The sequence below is a fragment of the Protopterus annectens genome, chromosome 9.part0, assembly GCF_019279795.1.
Source record: "Protopterus annectens isolate FY-2018-M chromosome 9.part0, PAN1.0, whole genome shotgun sequence".
Classification (NCBI taxonomy): domain Eukaryota; kingdom Metazoa; phylum Chordata; order Ceratodontiformes; family Protopteridae; genus Protopterus; species Protopterus annectens.
The window spans coordinates 1,603,613,577-1,603,627,032 of NC_056743.1; the positions used below are offsets into that span (position 1 = coordinate 1,603,613,577).

Below are 13,456 nucleotides of genomic sequence, written 5' to 3' on the forward strand. Positions count from 1 at the left end.
GCAATTGAACCACCAGGAGAGTTATTCTTAACATCACAAAACTGTTCCAGCATTCTTGTTTCAAACTTTTGTATAATACTGTCATAGTATTTCCTTAGTATGTAGATATACCTCTCAACCCTTTAATACAAGAATTCTGGACAGAGACAAAAATAATGGGGGAATAAAAGCCCCAAATCAGGGACAGATGTTAATATTGCTTTTATCAACTTAGAAAGTTGATGTAAATAACAGGTTTTGTACTTGCATGTATTTTCTGAGTGTATTGAACTCTGAAACTTAAATTTGTAATGTTATTTAGTGACTTTGATCCTCAATGATTTTAAGAATACATTTTTATGAGGAACAGATCAAGTATATGAGGCAAACATCTGGAAATTATGTGAAATTCTGGACAGTTAAGACATTTGTATGCATAACATCTGTACTTGCATGCACTCTTTCTAGAACAGTTATAGTTGCCAAAAAGTCACTATACATAACTATTAACATCACACAGCTTTGTTTCAAAAACAAATGTATGGAAAAAGAGGATGAGACATTGCAAGCAATCATACTTTGCAAATTGCTAAATTTTCCATAAAAAACACACACACATATATATATATATATATATATATATATATATATATATATATATATACACACACACACACACACACACATATGGGTCTACTTGAGATTACCGAAATCTCAGTAGACTAACACACTAAACACTGAGCCAAAAAAGCTTGACATGTCAGATGACCAACATGTCAGAATGCCAACTTCCGAATGGTCAATAGTCCAACTTGAGTGGAACAGGAAATCTGTTCTTTTTGACATTGTAGTGCAATCTCGGAGTTGGTATATTTAAGCTACGGGGGGAGGTATTGGGGAGTGAAGCCCTCCATGGGAGGTGCAGGGGGGCATAGCCCCCCCTGCAAGAATGTGAAATGTGAAGGTAAGTGTTTTAGATTTTTTATTTGTAGTGTATGTTTTGTTTTAGTGATAAGGGTTTAGTTTAGTGTAGATGGTGGGCAGTGTGTGAGTGAGGGGAACTAGGTAGTTTTATGTTGAGTGCTGTCTTTTTTCTTTTGTATGTTGTTTGTGTGCGTTGTTTTGTATATGTTTTACGGAGGTGTGTCGGGGTTTTGAAGTATCGGTATTCTGTGTGCCAGGTATTTGTGGTTTCAGTGTTGCGAAATATCGGTGTTTTTGGCTCGGTGTTTTGCGTGTCAGTTATGTGGGATGTCGGATAAGTGAAGTAGTCCCCTATGTATATGGGTCTATATCAGATATTAGAGTTGTCAGAAACTCGAAACTCATAAGGTTGAGACCATATGACTGACTTTCCGAAAACTTGAACATCAAAAGAAAACACAAAAATCTATCTTTTTTTACATTTTTTGCAGGGAGCAAGGCCCTGTGTTCCCCACACCCCCTGTAAATAATATATACCAACTCCAAGATCGCACTACAGTGAGGAAAAGGGTACATTTCCTGATCCACACTCTACCGCGATCTTCATTCAAAAGGTTTGGGGTTTTTCATTATTATACTTACTATTATTCTGTGATCTGTATTTTAACCACTGAGCTGTCCACTCAATAAGTGTTATACAGTGGATAATATAAATGAGCCTATCACAGCTCTGACAATACCATCTAATACTGTTGAATCTTCTGTTATATTGTATTTGTTTGACTGCAGAAGGAAACAGTAAGATTGTTTAATTTGTTTTTTAAGTACATTTTACATTCTGCCTCCTTTCTATCCATACCTAACTCTCCACATTACTCATTTATACTTCTCTAATAACCTTTGGAATGCCTCTGTGAAACTCATCTCTACCACCCATTTTTGGGGCATCTACCCTACTATATGAAAAAGTACTTTTGGAGTTCCAGGGAATACTTGGTCCTTCCTTCACTGTCCTTCTCTTCAGCTTGCTTTCCTCTTCAGAATGACAACTCTACATCTCCCTAAGATGATTTTGTGTATCCGTATCATGTCCGTCTCTCGCTACTGGGCTCAGGTTAGAAGTGTCCTATCTCTTCTAGGCTGCGATCATATTCCTTATCTTCCATCCCATGGATCTTTCTGACAGCTTTCTTCTGGATTGTTTCCAGTAGTCTGTTGTTCTTTTCCTTAAATGGCCACCAGAACTGCAGGCAGAATTATAGTTATGATCTGACTATGGACCTGTGGATTGGAAACATTATCCCTTTGTTAATGGAATCCAGCCCTCTCATGATACACCTCAGCATTTGTTTGCAGTTGCCATTTCCCTCTCAATTTGCTGCAGATGGTCTCGTCCAGGTGTGATGAAAATATGAAGACCTTTTCCAGTTCTATTGCCATCAGTTCAATTCCCCTAGATGGTACTTGTCACCATGGTTGTTGAGGGCTAAATTCAGCACTTTACATTTTTGTGCTGGACTTCAAATGCCTCCTTTCTACCCACTTGTTTAGCCTTTCCGGATCCTTCACCTGAGTCTTCCCCATCCTCAGTTACTGCACCTACCTTTGTGTCAAGGAGCAAAGAAGTTTCTCCTAATCTTCATTCCATGAGTTGTGTCTGTGACAAACTCATTGAAGAGTACTGGACCTGGGACAGATGCTAGTACTACTCCATTAGTCACTTTTCCAATTCCTAACACCATCCCTCTCTGTGTCATACCTTTCAGCTATGTTGCAGTCTGTCACCTCACTGTCTTCCCCAAAGCAGTCTACATTTCCTATCAAACTCCAGAAAGGGACTGAGACAATGCTTTGCTGAATCCAGGTAGACTATTTCCAGCCATAACTGCTCCCTCCGCTCCCTGTCAAGTTCCCCTACAAAACAGTTATGAAACTTAGAGGCTTGGCAGACAGATTCTTCTGGTCATGAATCCATGTCGGTTGCTTTCCTCAAGTATGTTATTCTGAAGAAATGCTACCTGCCTTCCCCTCAAGATTCTCAACATTGCCTTCACTGACACTCATATTAAGCTAATAGGCCTGAGGTTCCTCAAAATTTTCTTCCCCACCTGTTATGAGGGTACCACATAGTCTGTCCTTCACTGGTCTGGCAGTTCTACACTATCATCTAATCTGTTGAATCAAAGCCATAACTGTGGTAGAACAAAAAGACAGCTGCCCCAAGGTCATTCTGTTAGGGAATATGATTAATACTATAGAAGAGGTGCCAGTTGGTCCCTGCAAGTCAGTAGTGCAGTCACTCAGTCTCTGTTGTTGAGCACAAGTTGTAATTATTACTTAAGAAGTCACACTGCAGTACCTTCCAACCCTCAGATGGTGATTTGTTACAGAATGAAATTACCTTGCTTATCAACATCCTGGTGGTGAAGGCAGTCCTTCTTGTCTGGTGCTAGAAGACATTTGTTTGGTCATCAACTAACTCTTGAGGCATTTTTGTATTTCTATTTTTGAAAGGGGTGCTAAATGGGGGACTGCCCCAATACACCTCCTTGGTGAAGATTTCTCTCTTTCATGAACTTCCAACACACTGACCAGTTTTCTGAAAACACTGGCTGGCATTCCATCTGGCCCTTTGTGCTCTAGCCTGCCTAAGAGCAGCAAATTTTTTTTTAATGTTCTCTTTCTCCAGCCAGGTATCTGTCCAACTGTTCTCCCTACCAACTTAGTACTCTGCACTTGCTTTCCTTGTTCCTTTGTGAAGACTAAAACAAAGTATTTGTTGATTATTGCTGTTTTTCCCATTCTTCTGTCTCCATTCCACCTTTGCTCAACCTGGCCAGGTTTAACCTTTACTTCCTAATTTCTTTTATGTACCTAAAAAGCACGTACTTTCTTTCTTCTTTTTTTTTCCAAACATCTTTATTAAATTTCCATATATGACAAAGGCAATCTTACATTTATATAAATGAAAAACATACAAAATGATATCACTTTAGTTGCAAACAGTTTACATCACAGACACCATTGAAACAACTGTAGTTGTAAACATTATACATCACTTATAAACTATCCAGTCATTGTCAGTTAAGCATTATATAGCTCATTCAAATCCTGCCTCTTACCTCTTTCCTGCTCTGCATATATTGTTCCCACAATTCACATTTTTTTCATATGTAGTTTGCTCCATCCCTTTTCTAAAGATCCCAATTCCAGCTGTTTGTCACTATAGTAACTACTTCTAGTAAAGTTGGTCTAGACTTTGATTTCCATTTTCTAGTAATTGATTTTTTGGCAGCCACCATAATTACACTTGGCAAGGCTTTACTATGTCTAGGCAATTCTGATTCTGTAGCATAACTCAAAGAAATCATGTTCCCAGTCAGTCCAATCTGCACACCCAGCATCTCTGACAGAGCAGTCTGCAGGGAGTCCCAAAAGTCTGCCAGCTCATCACACTTCCAAAAAATAAGTTCCCAGCTACCTCTTTTTTACCCTTTACACCTCCAACATTTGCTATCCACCTGAGGAAAAATTCTTTGGAGCCTACTTGGGGTTTAAAAGTGGTTTCCTATTAGAACAATGAAAATGCATTTTGTCGAATGCGTTTTCCGTCAACACTTGTAGAGCGGACAGGCAAAACAGCGAAGCGGCTGTTCAGCGAATTCTTTCCCTGGGAAAGAAGTTACTTGACTGCTTTGTTGTTTTGCCATGTTCTGAAGTGTAGTGTGATCCGTTGTCCAGTATAGCTCCCGAGCATGAATGTGCAACAGTTACTGACCTTAGGGTTAGGGTGCAGTTTAAGGTAAGTGCATATGTATGAAAGTGTTTACTGTTTTTTTATTTTGCGATTGGTTGTATGGTTGAGTTACGTGTGTATGTGTTTTTAGCTGTTTGCTTTTGTTTTGGGGGGGTAGAATTAGGGTTAAGGTAAGTGTGTATGTGTTTGGAACTGTTTATGTAAATGTGCGAGAGTTACTGACCTTAGGGTAAGGGTGCAGGTTAAGATAAGTGCATATGTTTTAAAATGTTTACTGCTTTTTTTGTTAGATGTATGTTTGGGTTATGTGCATATGTGTATTTAGTTGTTTACTGTTTTGGGGGGCTATAATTAGGGTTAGGGTATGTGTGTATGTGTTTGGAAATGTTTAATGTTTTTTTGGGGGGGAGGTTGGAACAGCGATTTCTTTCCCTAGGAAAGAAATCGCTGTTCTGTGGTTTCGACATTTTCAGCTTTCGCTGAAAATATGTCGATGAAACATCGTTCGCTGTTTTCAGCATTCAGTGTTTCAATATAGACCCTATAAAAGTGCCTATGTAAACACTTCCAGGCAAAGATCCTAAATCTTCTAGACTTGTTGCATATTTGGGACACATACAGATGCTCCCCATTGTTTCTTTGTGAATTACTTATCCAATCTCTCTTCCCAATCCTTTTTAACAGTCACCTCTGATTGATTCTTATAATTATCATGCAAAATGTTATATGCTTTACTAATTATTCCTTTTTTTAATGTCAGCTTCTGTTCTAGATTCTATTAAAACCTCTGCCAGTGCTAGTCTTTCATTTAGGACTCTCCTATTTCTTTTTCTTTCCCTATACTCTGATATCAGTCCTTGATAGGGAAGGCAATCTCTAACCTGCAGTCCAAATAAATTCTTAGATTCTTCCCATTCGATTATCTTTCCATTTCTAGTTATTTGATCCAAATACCTTGGTTCTTTTGCCAGTTTTCTCCAATAAATTCCAGCCCCCTCTTGCTTATTATCCGTATCCCTGACCACAGTCTACCCTATTGACACAACCTCTTTTTTTCCATTCTCGTGTTGGTTTGGTTCTTAGAATACTCCCTGCTGTTTTATGAATATAATACTCTGATTTTGGTTGTCCTCCTTAAGAGACTGCATCCAAAATCCCAATCTCTCCTTATTTCTTGAGCTTCCTCCCTGTTTCAACATCATGTCTTTCCACTTTGAATTATAGTTTTCTGCTTGTGCTATGTATAAGAGCCTTACCTGTGTTGCTCTAAACTACCTGCTCAAATTGGGTAATCTTAGTCCACCTTGTTCTATTGGTAGAATCATCTTATCCCACTTGACCCTTGCTGTCTTCCCTTCCCAGATAAAATCCTTCAACTCTTTTTTAATTGCTATCCACAGTTTCTCCTCGGGTTGATAAAAGTATGCCTGACCTGTGTATAAGACTAAAGGGACTAAAAACATTTTAATGTTTATCTTAGTATCCATATCCATATTACAACATTCCAGTTTCTCAATGTTTGTATTATCTTCTGTTTAGTCTCTTCCTACATATCCTTAGCTGCCACCACTGAGTCATTTCTAATCCATGCTCCTAAATATTTCATTTTATCATGTCCCCATAAATATGAATATTGTTGGGCCAATTCCTGTGTGAATGTATTTTCTTTCTTCTTGATCTTTTCTGCTACCTCCTTTCAGGTTTAGCCTATGCTACCCTTACTCTTACCTTTTCTGTTGCCTTTTGGTTAGTATCCTTGTACTGTGCCTCCTCCAGCTCCTTGTCCCACTCCCTGTTGTGTCTTTTAGATCCCATCTTTTGTCATAATTGTTTTTAATGGGTTTTCTGCTTTTTTTAAACAAGAAACATCTTTATTAAATTGTCATGTATGACATAGGCCATTTTACATTTATATAAATGACAATAAATCATATTGACACAATCTCAGTTACAAACATTATACATTACAAACCTTACCGACACAACTGTAGCTGCAAACATTATACATCACTTTTAACATATCCAGTCATTGTTGGTCAACCATTACATAGCTTATTCAAATCTAGCCTTCTTTTGAATCTTGTTCCTGCTCTGAATGTATTGATCTCATAGTTCCCATTTTTCCCTGTGTAATTTACTCCTATCCTTTTCTAAGGTCCCCGTTTCAGTTGTTTTAACTCTGTTACTATCTTTACTACTTCTAGTATAGTTAATTTAGGCTTTGATTTCCATTTTCTAGTAATTGCTTTTTTAGCAGCCATCATAATTAGACTCAGCAAGGCCTTACTATGTCTAGGCAATTCCAAGTTTGTATCATAGCTCAAAAAATCATTTCCCTAGTCACTCCAACTTTCTCACCCACCATCTGCAACAGAGCAGTCTGCAGGGAATATTTAAAGTCTACTAGGTCATTAGACTCCCAGAAAATATGGTCCTAGTTACCTCTTTCTGCCTCATCACATCTCCAACATTTGCTCTCTACCTGAGGAAAAATTCTTTAAAGTTGCTTGAGGTATAAAAATACCTATATAAGCACTTCCAGACAAAGATCGAAATTCTTCTAGATTTTCTTGCATATTTGGGAGACATGCATATATCCCCCATTGTTTCTTTGTGAATTGCTTATCTAATCTTTCTTGCCAGTCCTTCTTAACCTCCTCTGATTGAGTCTTATAGTTATTATGCAATATTTTATATGGTCTACTAATTATTCTTTTCTTTTTTTGTTGTGTCTTTCGGCTTATCCCGGTTAGGGGTCGCCACAGCAGAACTCCAGTCCGCTAATGTTTGGTAGTGGATTTTTACGTGCCGAGTTACCAACCGTGATGCACAACTTTCAAAGAAGGCATGCTCATTTACATATGCCTCCACACAGAAGACGCTCTAGCTGAGAATCAAACAGGACAACGTCTTGCTGTGAGGCGACAACGCTACCGCAGCACCACTACTGCGGCAACTTTTCTCTAGATTATATTAAAAACTCTACAAGTGCTTGTCTTTTGTTTAGGACCCCCTATTTCTTTCTCTTTGCCTATATTCTGATATCAAGTCTTTGATATGGAAGGCAATCTTTAGCCTGCAGTCCAAATAAGTTCTTGCCATCTTCCCATTCTATTACATTTCCCTCTCTAATTACTTACTCCCAGTACCTTGGTTTTCTCCCATATATTCCCACCCCCTCTTGCCTATTGTCTGTATCCCTAATTGCAGTCATCCCTATCAGCAGAATGTCCTTTGTCCATTCCCATGTTGGCTTAGTTCTTAGAAGACCTTTAGGTACTTTCTGAATATAATATTCTGTATGATTATTGTTGTTCTCCTCATAGTCTCCCAGTCTCTCCCTCTTACTTGCGCTTCCCCCATTTCTTCATCATCCCTTTCCACTTTGAATTATAGTTTTCTGCTTGTGCTATATATAGCAGCCTTAACTGTGTTGCTCTGAAATACCCTTTCACCTTGGGTAATCCCAATCCGCCCTATTCTATTGGAAGAATCAGTGTATCCCACTTGACTCTTGCCATCTTCCCCTCCCAGATAAAATCCTTCAACTCTTTATTAATTGCGATCCACAACTTTTCCACTAGTTGATAAAAATATGCCTGACCGGTGTATAAGAATAAAGGGACTAAAAATATGTTAACTGGTTGTATTTTACTATCAATATCCATATAACAGCTTCATTTTCTCAGCTTTTGTATTATCTTTTGTTTAGTCTCTTCCCACATATCCCTAGCTTCTGCACCAGTATCATTTTTAATCCATATTCCTAAATACTTAATGTTATAATGTCCCCATAAATATGGATATTGCTGAACTATTTCGTATGTGGGTACATAATTTACTGGCACTGCTTTTGTTTTTGCTTCATTAATTTTGTATCCCGAAAAGGTTTGAAACTGTCTTAATATGTTCCATAGCACTGTAATGTCACTTTCTGGTTTTGTCAGTTATAAAATAATGTCAACTGCAAACAGAGCCATCTTTTCTAGGCTAGTATACCAGTTATATCCTTGAATTTCTGAGTCCCTTATTTTCTTTGTCAGTGGGGAGAGAGGACACCCCTGCCTGGTTCTGCTGCTCAAGCAGAGATTATCAGAGAGGACCCCGCCCACTTTATTTTCACCTCCGATCCTTCATATATCCCCCTAATCAACCATATAATTTTATCAGGGAATGCAAATGCTTCCATTTCTCTGCGCATAAAATCCCAGCTTACTCTGTCAGATGCTTTCTCTGCATCAATATCCATGAGCAGCAGTGGTATTTTCTTGCATTCTGCTTCCCTCTGGATCATTACTGTTCTGTTTGTTGTCAAATGTTTGCCTCCCCTCCACAAAACCACTTTGATCCATATCTATCAATTTTGGTATAACTTTTGCCATTCTTTTAGCCATTATAGATATAAACGCTTTATAATCATGATTTAGTATTGAAATAGGCCTGTATGTAGCAGGATCTGATGCCTTTATCATCTTTAAGTAGTACAGCTACTACCACTGTCTTCCAGAATGTTTGGTACTTCTCCACCTCTTAAAATACTGTTAAACAAAACCTTCCAGATCTCCATCAGTTTTTTCCCTTCTAGATTCCAAACATTCACAGGAATACCATATAATCCTGGGGACTTTCCTGTAGACTGGTTATACATCACCATTCTTATCTCATCTCCTCCTATCCTAACTGTTAGTAATTGAGCTTCATCTCCCTCTAGTCTTGTTATATTTCATTCTTCCATAAACATTTCCATTTGTACCTTTTCTTGACTTCCATATTTCTCTGCTTTATACAGAATTTCATTGAATTTCTGAAATATTTCTAATACTTCTGCAGGATCCCTAGTTCTCTTCCTTGTAATAGGCTCCCTAAGCTTGGTGACTGCCCTTTCTACTTTCTGTTGTCTGACTCGTTGTGCTAAAAGTTTTTGTGCTGTAGAGTTATTATCAAAAACAGTTGCTTAACAACAGTCTTTCTAAATTCATACATACTATATATTATCAAGGTAGTCCCTTATTTTCTGCTTAGCATTCTGTAGTTGCTCCTCTTCTTGTTCTGTGAGATTCCCCCTGTTTTGCAATACTTGAATATTGGTTAGTCCCTCTAAATAATTCTTGTTACTTCTTAACCATATCTCCCTTTCTTTTATTTTCACTCTATTTTTAAATTCCATTTTAATTGTATTCCACTCCCTAGCTATATTTTCAAAAGAAGTTTCTATCTTCTGTAATAGCTCCTGAATAATTTCCACAACCCATTCCTTAAATTCCTCTTTTTTCAACATATAGGTGGGAAAGCGCCAGTGTCTCATTTTTTTATTTTATTACTATGTGTTTTTATTTTAGTTGTTATTGGCACATGGTCTGAAATAGTTATTGGGTGCATTTCAAGACCTTCTATTAAATGCACATGTTCCTGTGAAATGTAAATTCTGTCTAGCCTAGCCCAGTGTTTGTATCTTGGGGAATAATATGTAAATTCAATCTGAATTCCTACTACTGAATTCACATCCTCCATGCCAAATATTTTCATAAATTTCTTTAAAGATCTACCATCCTTTGTTTTATTTACCTTTCTGGGACCCCAGACACATCTTCACTGTTGCAGATCAAATTTAATTTCCCATCTATAAGTAATATTCCTTGCTGAAAGCTGATTATTTCTCCCAGAATATTTTTTAGCTCTATTACAGCAGTTTTGGTGAAATATAAATACATGCCAGTAGAATTCTCCTCGCTTGACAGTAGTCTCTTAGTACTACAAATCTGCCATTATTGTCCTTTTTTCCTTTTCTATTACTATTGGAGCTCCTCTTGAAATTAATATAAGTATTCCTCTCTTCCTTTGCCCAGGTATTCTGCTGAATAACCATCCTGAAAACTTTTCTTTATCACATTCAAACATTCAGTTATTTCCCTCCTGTAGTATGGCTATTTGCAGTCTACATTTTTTTCTCTCTTCTTTACTATTTCTTTTTTGGATTTATCTGTGAGGCAATTAACATTTAAAGACATTATAGAAAGAATCATATTCTTGAGGGATTATTATTCCCACCTTTTATGTATAACAGCTTTTTTGTTAAGTGTCTAGTTCCAGCTTTTGTGTTCCAGGCATGCACTATTTGGAAGGTTAATCTTTTCTACAACTGTTTCTTGTCATCTCCACTTGAGGCTATGTCACATCTAGCAGAACTTTTTGTTTTATTGAAAACCCTTAAATAAAAATACACACATCCCCAATACCCCTAAAACCTACTAACTTAATAATAACACACAGAACTGTATACATCTTCAAATATTGAAGTTTTGCCACCTTAAAAGGAACACAAGTTCCAAACTGACAGCCAGACACACAGACTCCAGCTAAACAGAAAGAAAAACATATCCATGCTAAGACATGTGGTAGACCCTGTGATTCTATTAAGTGATGTCTGGTTTTGCCTTACCTTTATAGCTCTCCCAACTGGGAAAGCACTCGAGTGCTTTCAGAAAACATTTTCTCCAAGCCATTTTTTTTATCAGATTGTCTGCTAGTGACATGAGAACCAGAGACAGGACTGTTTACTAGAAAAAATACCTTATAATATTGAATATTTTTTTCATTTACTTGCTTTCTGTCAAAACATGTTACTATCTCAAGCTAAATGCCTTAACACACTCATTCCCCTATACAAGAAAGAGAAAAGGCACACTAATTTTTCTTTCTTCATGTCTTTTAACCAGATCCCCCCCCCTTTTTTTGTTGTTTTACATTGCTGTGCCTACATTTCTTAAAACTAAACAAAGAGAAAGAAAGAAGAAGAAGGGAGAAAGAAGCAAAAATAATAAACAGAAGCACCTATTTATATTAGTATTCCCATTACACTTAAAAATAACTGAAAAGCTTCACTTTATAACATGCAGAGAAAATCATGCACCACATAAGTAATGCTGTTAAAAATGTTTTACTTACAGTTAACTCTCTCTCTCTCCTCTTCCCCTCTCCTGAGTATTTTTCTGAACATTAATGACATGAAGTAGGGCATATGCTTTGCAGTCCAAACATGTCCAATATTTTCCAGATTTTCTTGTTCTATCCTGCTTCACAAATATAATTATTGCTTTGTAATCCCACATTTGTCAGTTTCCAGGTTACTGATTTTAGTCTCCAAATATTAATGACATTAAGTAGGGCATATGCTTTACAGTCCCTTACAAGTTTAACAAAGTCCAAGAAAGTCCAGTATTTCCAGATTATTTTGTTCTATTCCTGTTCATCTCCATCTTCCAAACCCTGTCTCTGCTTCATTTCCAGTGCACTCTCAGTTCTTCTAGTCTACTGATGTACGTTTTTCTCTCTCTCAATTATTTCCTGTTGAAACACTGGGAAATGTTTCACTGGCACAGTGTCTCTGTAGTCTTTATTAACAGAAGAACAAGAAGCAGAATATCCTTCTGTTTCACAGCTCACTTTTTATTGGACAAACTTTTGTATTTCTTCCTTAGTATGTACTTCATCAAAAAATGATGTTGTTCCTCCAGGGGAAAAATATTTTGAGGATAGCTGGTACAGCAGTTTGAATCTCATGCCTGTTTCTCGGCATTCCCAATTTGTATTGTATAATGTAATAAATTTATTCCTCTTCTGCCTGGTATGCAATGAGTAGTCATTCTCCACAAATACTCTGCTGTCTCCCACTTTGAGTACTTTGTCCTGCCACATTTTTGTCAGAATCAACTCCTTCTGCTGGTAAGATTGCATTTTACTAGTAAAGGTATAGGTTGTTTTCTCTTAGCCAGGTTTGGAGCATACACACAATGCCCCTTTCAATTAATAATTCCTGTTCTGGAATACCAGTTCAGTTGCTTATTTGTACTTTCATAACATTAATACAGTCTATCCCTTCCAGCTTCTCCAGTACAGCAGAACATCTCAGGTTTTCCCTATGTGCTCTGTCTTCTAATTCTATTTTTTTAAACATCTCTTCTTGTGCAGTCTCATATTCAGCTAGCCTTTTCTTCAGTTCACCCTCTGCATTTTGCAGTTCTGTCACCTTGTGTGAATATTTGTTCAAAGATTCTTCCATTTTTTTCCATTGATTTATTGTTTGTGTTGATATACTCCATCAGTGTTTCATTTATTTTAACCAGGTCTGTGTGCAGCTGCTTTATACATTCCTCTAGGTTACTGAAAGTCATGTCTGGAACTTGCACTGCTTCTTTCTGAACAACTGCAGTACTTTTCCCAGTCTGATTTTTTTCCTCAACATTTTTAGCTGATTTACCTCCAGGTCCTATAAGTTTCTTTTTTCCTTGCATGTAGGCAGTGGACTTACTAGTCAGTTACTGAAATTTACCCAGAAATGTAGGTCCAATGGCTTTCTGTGCTAAATCTGTGTTTTCAGATTTGGAGAGCCAGAATTAAGATGTCTCTCAGTGTGCAGCCATCTTAGAAGTCCATCTTTTGTCATAATTGTTAACCTCACATTCCTATTTAGCCACAATAGCCATATTCTCTTGTTACCTTTTAACTTTTTCCTCACACCTTAATCCATGTTCTCAAGTGTTCCATCCCCCACCCATTCCCAAAGCTTGTTTACTCCCTTGGCTTTCTTCCAGTTCCTAACAAATCCATGACTAATTATTGCAAACAATGAAGTAAGAGTTATTTGTGAGGTGATATGACAATTACTGGAGGTGGTAGATATCTGAATTGCCAAAAAAAAAAAAAAGAAATGGCACAGTGATATAGTAAAATGAGATTTTCAAAGTAGAAACAGATCAACAACTGCAAGATGGATTAGTTACCAGTCAGTATATAAAG

The 13,456-nt window shown here is 37.3% G+C and overlaps 1 protein-coding gene across 2 annotated transcripts in view; it reads left to right on the plus strand.

The window, feature by feature from the left end:
• LOC122812206 (transitional endoplasmic reticulum ATPase-like) overlaps nucleotides 1-13,456 on the plus strand; it is a 530,874-nt gene that overhangs the window by 323,919 nt on the left and 193,499 nt on the right. The gene's annotated exons all lie outside the window — the stretch shown is intronic.